Raw genomic sequence first — 8117 nt, forward strand, 5'->3', positions numbered from 1 at the left:
GCATGATTCACAGGTTTTCAAGAGTGACATATCTAAATCCATCATTTTCTCTTTGCTCAAGACATCTATTCAACCAATCAACCTCTTCATTGGATTTATCTTGGGCTATATTTCACCTAAAGCTTTTCCTAAGGTTTTTTCTATTGTGAGGCGTATAATTGACCCAAGTTCTTCTTTATCCTCCCGGCGAAATAGTTTCTCGTCTTCTTGTTCATACCAATCCAATCTATTGTTTCCATTAGTGGCAGAATTTCACTTCATAATTTCGAGATGTTTTCTATAAGCCCACAACAAGCTTACTCTTTTGTAGTTGGTTTTTCCAACAATTCCGTTCGACCCTTCTCCTAAGGATGCCTTTTCAAACTCTTTTGTGACAGAAGTTGGCATTTTCTTCTCCATTCTTTTATTTCAATGATCCATCTTCTATTCTCTCTTCCGGAGGCATTGTGATGTTGCTCTCTTCGACCCATCATCTTGTTTTGCCAAGATCGTGTTCTTTTCTTGATTACCCATTTAACTGGAGTGTTGTGCCCTCTGCTCAAGTTCTTTTCGCTTTATCAAGTCTAGCATCTCTTCTCAACCGGAGTGCTGCCTGAATTTGTTCTTCCTTGCTCCTCTTTTCTAACAGGGAGTTATCAACTTTGTTCATCTTCGTTGAATTCTTTCTTTCAAGTTGTTCAACCTTTTTCAATGTTCTTTGGTTTCACTCGTTTGTCAAAGAAGCAACTTAGTTTTACCTCTTCTCTTTCTCTTCTGTTTTTTCCTCCGGTGCCATCCTAGATCTGAGGACGAGATCCTCTCGTAGTGGTGGAGTGTTGTGATGCCCCGAGACCATTGCGCCAGGTGTCGTCCAGTTATTCGCTGTCGTTGCCATGTCATTCCCTTGTGTGTTGCATCTTGTCATGTCATCATGTGCATTGCATCATCATGTTTTCAAAACTTGCATTAGCCCGGGTCTCCCAGTTCCTTCCGTTGTCTGTTCTGAGCCAAGACACACTTGCACGCGCCCGTGGCATGTCCGAAATAGTATTTTATAAGAGGCCGAAAAATGTTCTCAGAATGGGATGAAAGTTGGCGTGCGGTGTTGTTATGTTGCCAGTAGGCCGCCTGCCAAATTTCATCGCATTAGGAGTTCGTTTGACGCCCCAACGATTAACTATAGCGACAATATAGTCGGTCAAACGTCGGACGTTTTCGGTCTCCGGAAACAGTCGCCGAGTCTCTCTCTCTTCTCTCTTCTTAGCCCATTGCCTTCTGCACTACATCCCACCGCCAGGACCAGCCTAACCTGTCTCGTCAGCCCACGGCCCTCCTCGCACGCGCGTCCGAAAAGCTGCCCCGGACCCGACCCGGACAGTCGTCATGGTTGGGTTCGGATCATCCCCAAACATCTACAAAACATCACCGTTTCCTTGTTTGGACTCCCTAACCCATTCATCTCCGACCGTCCAATTTTGACCAAAATACTCCTCTCCTATATCCCTGGGCTTTACTTGCTATTGTTTTCTCCTTGGAGAATTTGTTAAATAAAGTTAGTAGAGAACGGAGGGGGAAATCCATTTAAGCCCAGCTGCGGCCTGACCTAGCCGGCCCAAGAGGCCTGCCCGATCTCCTCTTACCCCCCTGCTCGCTAGCCTTTCCTCCTCGATCCCCTCCATCCTCCTACCGCCGCCACACACATCGCTAGGGAGAGGAGCTCCCCGCGCCCTTGCCCCGTCCCTGATCGCCACTCCCCCTGCTCCTTCATGCGGTGCCGCCCGGCGACCAAGACGAACGGGAAACCGCACCAGAGCTCCTTCTCTACACCCTCTCCTAGAGCCACCCGCTGCTGCTGCTCTTCTTCGAGGAGCAACTCTCGCCGCGGCTGCTTCTCTGCTCCTGCCCCGCCGGCGACCACGAGTCCCCGTACCTCGACCCCGCCACCACCTTGCTTCGTCGCCCGCGACCTGTTCGTCCTGGCTCTACTCCAGCCCTCCATAGCCTGTGCCGCGCCTTCCTTTGCTTCTTCTGCTGCAGTGCGTGGCCACCGCGAGTTCCCCTTCCCTCGTCTCACACCAAGGCACCACGGCCATCTCCTGCTCCTCGCCAGTCTTCAGTGTGTGCGCCGCCGCTTCCCTGCTTCAGCCCAAGGCCGACGCCAGTCACATCTTATAGCTGCGGCTCGACCACGCACAAACAACCAGCAGCTCGAGCTGCCTCCATTCATCTCCGGTGACCTCCCGAGGCAGAGTCGTGCAAGTCCCTCGATGCCCTTTCATTTCATCAAGATCGCCAAGTCCAGTGGTGCGCCTAGTTCCTCTCCAATGCGTGTACGACTATCGCTCCCTGGATTCGTCAAGTACCACGTCCATCACATTCCATTTCATCACTGTCAAGGCTGAGAGGACGCCAAGTACCAGGACGACGAGGACCGCCAAGTTCGTCTTCCGCCATCTCCGACATCGTCAAGTACCAGTATGAGATGTGCAACTATCGGATTTCGGGTTCCGGCAGACCCTTGAGGTTCGAACACTGGGGTGCGCACGGAGATTTCGACTCCTACTTACCTGCACCCCCCGCCATGCTAGGATCTAAACTATGAAAAGAACAACACAAGGGACATAGGGTTTATACTGGTTCGGGCCACCGTCGTGGTGTAATACCCTACTCTAGTGTGTGGTGTGTGGATTGCCTCTTGGGCTGATGATGATGAACAATACAAGGAAGAACAGCCTCGCGAGGGTCTGTTCTTGGCTGGGGCGATGAACTGCTGGGAGGAGTTCAGCCACCTTTCTCTCTCTCTCCCTCTTTCCAACCGGTCGATCCTTTGCCATGTGGGTGGCTGGTCCTACTTTTAGAGGCCCTGGTCCTCTTCCCAAATATTGAGCGGGAAGGGAGCCAACAATAGCGGGCTAATTTGAGAGGGGACAGCAAGTATCAGCTATCCTGACAAAAGTAGTCTTCGCCTGCGCCAAGCTCTGGTGATGACGCCGTCTTGGGCTCCACGATGACCTCCATCTCGTAGTCCTCCTGGTCTTGGTCTCGTTGCACTGAAATGGCAAGCTTTGCCTGACGCCTCGGTACTCTGCGGCTGCGCCTGCCCCCTTTGCACCAAAGAGGAAAGGAGGACGCTGCACGGGCTGGCACCCGCCTGGCGCCCTGAGTCGTCATGGCTTGCGTCACGGGCACCTCGCGGGGTACCCCACCTTGATCTCTCCGCCTCCTCGTGAGCCAGCCTGACGAGGCCGTGCCTGAGGAAGCTCCATGTCGTCCGCCCCGCGAGGCTTGGCCCCTCGCGAGGGTCTTGAGTTTGCGTTGGTGAAGATGGGCCGTGCTGGGCCCCCTTTGAGCCACGCCGCAGGCCGCAGGCAGGCAAGTCTGGGGACCCCCGCTCCCAGAACGCCGACAGTAGCCCCCGGGCCCAAGGCGCGCCCGGACTTGGCCGTGCAGGGAGGCAGAAGGGCAAGAGCGAAGCGCCACGGGCCCTAACAGCCTGCGGCCTTGGGCGCCGCGTGGCGGTTGACTGGACGTGGGCGCCTCCACTTCCCCACGGCGCCTCGGCAACTGCACGGATCGGACAAGTCCCTGCATGCAAAACCGTTCATGATTACCTGCGATCGTGGAGGTCGGCGGTTGGCCTCCGCCGGCTATAAGTACGGAACGTCGCGCGCCCTTCCGGTCCATCCCTCCTTGCTTCTCCTTCTTCCCGATTCTTGCTCCGTCTTGCTGCGATGGCTCCGATCCACCGGTTCTCGACGGCAGAGAAGGGAAAGGCTCCCCGAGAGGGACCAGACCCACTTCTGTCAAAGAAACGGCATGTCCACCATGGCCCGGACAAGGGGGCCCTTCAGGTGGTGTTGAGGCCTTGGGGTGAGTGGGCGCCGCCAGGGTTCCCGCTTCCATTGTACGCCCACGTCGGGGACCCCGAAGGAGCTGATGCTGACCGCCACGGGCGGCGCCGCCGTCGGCACCGACGGGTCATGAAGGTGAGGGTCGTCCCCCCTGGGGTCCACACCGAGGGCTCCTCCCAAGAGTTTGTTCTCCACGTCGCCATTCCTCTTCAGTCTTGGATCCATCTTCCTCCCTTCTTTGCCTCCGTCATCCCGCAGGGGGAGCCCCTCGAGCTCTGGCTGCAGCACGCCGGCTGCAGCACCCTCGCGATCGAGGTAGAGGTCGCGGTCTTCGCCCCGGGCGAGGTCTACATGACCCGGGGCTGGAGAGAGATTGCCCGGGTTTGCAGGACAAGGGGCGTCTTCGTGATCCACTTGGACTACGACGGTGCTTTGGTGATGCTCCTCCAGGTCTTCGACGCGGACGGGCGCCGGGTGGAGTGCTGCCCCGGTGAAGGCGGCCAGGGCCCTGCTGTGACGAGGACCGGGCTCGCCAATCGCTCCCTTGGCGGCTCCTCAGGCGGTGGAGACGTCGGAGGCTCCAGTGACTCCGGCGAGCCCTTCGCGACTCCGGAGACGAGCGACGATAGCTACGAGCCCCCGAGCCGGCGCCGCTCCCAGAGCAGGGCAGGCTCGTCAAGCCACCGCCGACTCCGATCTGGATGGGGTTGGCGTCGGTGCTTGACAACCCACTTTTGATGATGACGTCTTTTGTAGCGATGCGCGTAGTTTGTGTCTCTTCAGGATCTGTTCCCTGCGAGGAACCAAAAACGCGCCCCGTGGGGGCTTGTAAGGTGCCTATGATCCTCTTTTGTTAATATAATCCTTGTCGTGGATTTGCGAGAGTTGCTCATCCTGTCTTAGCTTGGTCCTCCCTTTCGAACCTCACGAGGGCTTGGTGCTCTGCGCCAACAGGTCCCAATCCCAAGGCGGCTTCAGCCGTCGCTGGTATGCCAGGTCGCGATGTCGTGGTCAAGGCCACGAGGTGAGCGACCCGGAGTCCGATAAGAGCCCCTGAGTCGCGATGGTCAGGAGGTCCCCTTTGGCGCCCAAGCAGCCGTCGTTCGGTGAGAAAGGGGAGCGACGTTGCTAACATGGGGTAGCATTAGGTGCAGGGATGGTGCCGCGGTAGCTGGCGCTTCCGGGCGATAACTTATCTTGAGGATCAGGGGCCATTCTCTGGTGTGTGGCCGGGTCCGTGCATCGGCAGGCGCGAGGTTGCTCGGCGAAGTCCTCGCGTGTCTCTCCCCTCTCGCCTTTGCTCCCCTTTCTGCTCTACGTCCTCGGGTCCCGGCCCTCGAGCGAGTCTCAGCTATCGCTGGTATGCCAGGTCGCGATGCCGTGGTCAAGGCCAGAGGGTGAGGGCTGGAGGGCCAGTAAGAGCCCTGAGTCGCAATGCTCAGGTACCCCCCTTTAACATGCAAGCGGTTCGCGCGGACGAGAGCGAAGGAGACACAGCAAGAGCCTCGCCTAACGCGGCTCCTTCAGGAGGTCCTGCAGGTCCATCATAGAAAAAGGAAGGGTTGCCATAACAATTGACGGTCAGCCATTGGTTGCTTCCGAAGGGTAGTGAGGTACTGAAGGCTTGACGAGGTGACGCTATGCGGGGCTGCCGCGGCCAGAGCTCAGCCATCCAGGTTCATCGGCGTTGCAGGGACGGACCCATGTGCAAGCGTCATGCCGTTTGGGAGCAGCTCCGTTAGTTGGCGTCGGCTGAGCAGGCAAGTAGGTAAAGCACATTAGCCGCGAAGGTATGGATTCGTTCAAATAGATGCGGAGATCACTGGGTCAGGCCCGAGCGAGTTGGGGATCCTGCAGCCCGAGGGGCGCCCCCAACAAGGTAAGCCAACAACACGAAATAAAAGGGATACACGCCGCAGGGACGGACCCACGCGGCCTGGGAATAACGCAGCCCTGGGGGCGCTCCCAGTCGGAAGTGAAACTTGAAAGATGTCACCTGATGATGCTGAAGACGAAGGGGTGTTGGTGTAGCAGGCTCGGTGGGCTGCGGGAGCCGATCCTCATGAGCCCCCAGGCCCAGGGGCCTCGGGAGGCTCCCGCGGCGCTGGCGGTTCCTCGCGGGCCATCTTCATCTCCGGCAAGGCTGCAGAGCACCTGGCCTCATGTGCCTCCGTGATGCCCCTCATGAGGCACTGGTACGCGTCAGCCGCGCTCGGCAAGCCGTAAGCCATGCGAACGTAGCTGTGGGGTGGACCTCCACAGCGCCCCACTCGCGAGGGCCAGAGGCGCTCCAGGGAGGCTACTTGGTTGAGCCCTGGTACGTCGACGCAGACGCGTAGCCCGCCATCCTCGCCTGGATGGGGAGCCACTGCTGGTAGGCGGCGGCCGCCTCTCATGACTCTGGACTCCTGTAGCTCCTGAATGGCCTTGCTGACGAACTCCTGTGGGTCCGGATCTCCTTGCCTTGCCCCTTCTTGAGGGAAACGTGCTTCGAAACACGCCTCCATGTGGTGCCCCAGCGCCTCCCTCATGACCCCGGCTAGGTCGATGGCCCTCTAGTGGAGAGCCCCCGAGCCCTGCCTGAGGAGGGCGCTGGGTGCGCTTTCCTATGCGATGGAAGGAGGATCCCCCTAGGCAGGCACGGGCCCAGAGGGGCCTGCCTCCTGAGGGGCCAGGCCAGATGATGTCTTCTTCTTCTTGGGGGCGGCCTTGGGAAGCCTCCTGCTTCCGCGATCCGGGTCTTCCAGCGATGCGGCCTGAAAGGCTCGCTCCAGGGAACACACCACGTCCTTCTCTTCACAGGGCACCGTGATGACTCCGCTGCTTCCTGGCATCTTGAGGACGTTGTAGCCGTGGTGAGTCATGACCATGAACTTGGCCAGCGCCGGGTACCCAAGAATGGCGTTGTACGGCAGGCGGATGTGAGCGACGTCGAAGTCGATGAGCTCGGTGCGGTAGTTGTCACGTGCCCCGAAGGTGACAGGGAGGCGGACCTGCCCGATCGGGACCGTGGAGCCGTTGGTGATACCGGAGAAGGGCTTGGTTGGCTGAAGCTGGCTGAAGCTGGCTATAGGGCACTAGGAGGTTGTTGAATGTCTCCACGGACAGGACGTTGAGCCCTGCCCCACCATCGATGAGGGTCTTGGTGACCACCACGTTGCTGATGATCGGGGAACAAGGCATCAGGAGGACTCCGGCTGTAGCTGCACACTTGAGTTGATCTGCTGAGCTGAAGGTGATGGCGCACGCCGACCACCTGAGAGGGCGCGTGGCTTCGAGCCTGGGGAGGGCTGCATTCACTTCGCGGGCGAACTACTTGAAGATGCGTTAAGAGGCTGGGGCTTGAGCTCCGCCCAGGATGCAGGCGATCGCGCGCGGCTCCTGGAAGCCCCCAGCCTCCTCGTCCTAGTGGCAATCCTCGTTTCTCCTTGGCTGCGGCGGCAGCGGTGGGAGGCCTGCGTTGCCTTGTGGGCGATCCTCGCGAGGATGATCCCTCCAGCCTCCCTCGCGAGGTGGGTCTTGCCAGCGATCCTCGCGAGGTTGGTCGCGCCACCCCTAGCGCGGGCCACGGTCTTCCCAGCGCCCTGTGTTCCTTCCTCCTCCTCGGCCGTAGCCCCGGTCACCGCGGTCAGGGTGACGGCCGATCCTTCCTTCTTGCACGGCTCGGAGTTCTTGGCATTCGCTGGTGTTGTGGGTGTGGAGGTCATGGTACACGTAGTACCGGCTGCCCTTGGGAGGTTCGGGCTGATCTCTGCCCCGCTTGGTGTCTGGTTCTGCCGCGAGCACGGCAGCCCCTTGCGCTTCACTTCCTTGGCCTTGAGCTTCTTCTCTTCTGGGTCTGCGGCAGGCAGCTCAAGGAGGGAGAGACGCCCTTCCTCAGCCCTAGCGCACTTGTTCGCCAAGTTGAACAGCTCCAAAGAAGTGCACAGGTCTTCATGCATCGCCAGCTCCTCCTTCATCTTGACGTCGCGCACGCCGTCGGAGAAGGCTGAGATGATGGCCTCTTCGGTTACCTTGCGGATCTTGGGGCGTGCGTTGTTGAAGCGCTGGATGTACTTCTGCAGGGTCTCCCCGGGTTGTTTCTTGATGCGGCGCATGTCGCTCACGGCGGGTGGCCGGTTGCGAGTACCTTGGAAGTTGGCGATGAAGCGGGTGCGCATCTCTTCCCAGGAGGAGATTGTGCCTGGAGCCAGGTTCAGGAGCCAAGCGCGGGCCCCGTCCTTGAGCGCCATGGGAAACCAGTTCGCCATGACCTTTTCATCTCCGTTGGCAGCTTCGATGCCCAAC

This window comes from Triticum dicoccoides, chromosome 7A (assembly GCF_002162155.2).
Source record: "Triticum dicoccoides isolate Atlit2015 ecotype Zavitan chromosome 7A, WEW_v2.0, whole genome shotgun sequence".
NCBI lineage: Eukaryota > Viridiplantae > Streptophyta > Magnoliopsida > Poales > Poaceae > Triticum > Triticum dicoccoides.